Raw genomic sequence first — 2,381 nt, 5'->3', positions numbered from 1 at the left:
AGCATTTAACAACAACAACCCATCTATCAGAGGGAGAAGGTGAGAATTAGGATATTGAGCTACTTAACCTGAGATAGCTAAGTTTGCTAATGAAAGTGTCTTCAGTCTTTCATTCAGTGTTCTATTATTAATTGTTTATTAAAGCGTAAGTATAAGCCATTGCAGAATTACAGCAATGTTATAATCTTATTGGCAAAAATTTCAATCAATCAACAAACCGAATATAAGTTACCTATGAGACTCATTGGCATTTAAATAAAAGCAAAGTAATTACATACAGTTTAATTTAAATACTAAAATAATACAGTGGTAACTAAAAATACAGAAACCAAGATGCAGTCTAACAATGTTCATAATCACTTCGGAATTGAAGCAGCTATACTATTAACATTAGAAAGTCTCATATTGAATACTTGAAATTTTTCACCCAAAAGTTCATTATGAATACAAACACAAGGGACAAATGGACACATGTAACAGGAAAACAGTGAAAAAGGACTCATAAAGGAGCTCTGGTAGCGTAGTGGTTATGAATAGGGCTGTGAACCACAAGGTCAGCAGTTCAAAACTACCAGCTGTTCCGCAAGAGAAAGATGAGGCTATCTGCTCCTGTAAAGATTTACAGCCTCAGAAACCCTGTACAGAGTCAATATGAGTAGGAATCAACGCCACAGCACATAATCATCACCAACTAAAGGATACTTACCCTGACAGAGATGATTTAGATACCATGTTGGCAGTCTGACAATATTTGTCTATTTACCCAAACAAATATTTTGGTTAATGCTGAGACATTTAGATTGTTCAGTTATCATTTTTAAATTACACTTGCAACAGGAAGTTTTTGTCTATCGATATCTCAGTATTAATCAGATGATACTAAACATTGTTATGAACCAAGAACAAAATTTCTTGAAAGACTATGTGCTAAAGGCAACAGCAAAAAGGATGTACCTGAGCCACTTAGTATTTTCTAGATACATCCACTGCCACAATTATCTGAGTGGATGTGCATCTTCTCAGCATTTTCCTTAGAGCTGCAGACACATCTTTATTTCTCAAACTATAGATGAGTGGATTGAGCATAGGAGTTAGGATGGTGTAGAAGGCTGACACAAATTTGTCTTTCTCTGGTGTATGGTAGGAACTGGGCAACACATGTACAAGGCTGCTCCATAGAAAACACTCACCACCATAATATGGGAAGAACAAGTAGCAAAGGCTTTGTGTTGACCCTTAGTAGATTTCATCCTATGAACGGTAATCAGAATCCGTGTGTAAGAGACAGAGATGATGAAGAAAGGAATGAAGAGCATCAGCACACAGCAGGAATACATAAGGGTCTCATAGAGTGATGTGTCTGCACATGAGAGCTTCAGCACAGCTGGGATCTCACAAAAAAAATGATTGATTTCTCGGGACCCACAATAAGGAAATCTCATGGTGATAGGAGTCAAAATAAACCCATCCAATGATCCACCAAACCAGGATCCCACTACCATAAATAAGCAAATCCTGTGGTTCATGAGAATAGGGTATCGGAGTGGGTTGCACACAGCCACATATCTGTCATAGGCCATGAGGCCTAGCAGGAAGAATTCTGCTCCAATCAGTATCACATAAAGAAATATCTGAACTGCACAGCCAAGGAAGGAGATAGTCTTTTCCTTAGACAGAAGGTCTTGAAGCATCTTGGGGACAGTAATGCAAATGTATACCGTATCCATGATGGAGAGTTGGCTGAGCAAGAAGTACATGGGTGTGTGGAGACGGGAGTCCACATGAATGAGCAGAATTATGACCACATTCGCTGTTACAGCCACCACAAAGATGGAGAAGATCACGGCAAAGATAACTTCAGGGAACAATGGATGGTTGATGAGGCCCAAGAGAATGAAGTCAGTGGAGTTTTGGTAAATGTTCTCCATGTTCATATCATAAGATAGTTCCTAGAGAGTTAAGGAAGAAAGTTAGTCAGTTAAATGATAGTCCAGTACTTAGGTAGATTCTCCCATGAGCAGTATATCATTTGTAGTGTGTAATAAAAGAGATAACACCAACTTTAGTATTAGAATGACTGAATTATTATTCCACTGTTAATTGTCTCTGGGACATTGGACACATAAATTCATCTCCAAGAAACTTGTTTTCATCACCTGTGAAAAAGTCATCATAAGTATATGTATTTAGACTTTAGACTTACATCTTTAGACTTCATATGAGTGGTAACAACAATATTCATAGTTTCAGATCATGCTTAATATTTATTCTGAGCTATATTTTTTACATATTTTGTAATGTCATTGCTTAGATTGAAAGTTTCTTGTTCATTATCCTCCCTATTGCCTTCTAATGGATAAATATGTGTTGTTGTTGTTGTT

At 37.0% G+C, this 2,381-nt stretch overlaps 1 pseudogene; it reads right to left on the bottom strand.

Moving 5' to 3' along the window:
- Positions 1–963: 963 nt before the first annotated feature.
- On the bottom strand, positions 964–1,934 carry LOC102824715 (annotated as a pseudogene).
- Between the last annotated feature and the right edge of the window lie 447 nt (positions 1,935–2,381).

Source organism: Chrysochloris asiatica, unplaced genomic scaffold (assembly GCF_000296735.1).
Source record: "Chrysochloris asiatica unplaced genomic scaffold, ChrAsi1.0 scaffold00441, whole genome shotgun sequence".
Taxonomy (NCBI): domain Eukaryota; kingdom Metazoa; phylum Chordata; class Mammalia; order Afrosoricida; family Chrysochloridae; genus Chrysochloris; species Chrysochloris asiatica.
The sequence above is the reverse complement of the archived record's forward strand: the minus strand, read 5'-3'. Positions and strand labels throughout refer to the sequence as shown.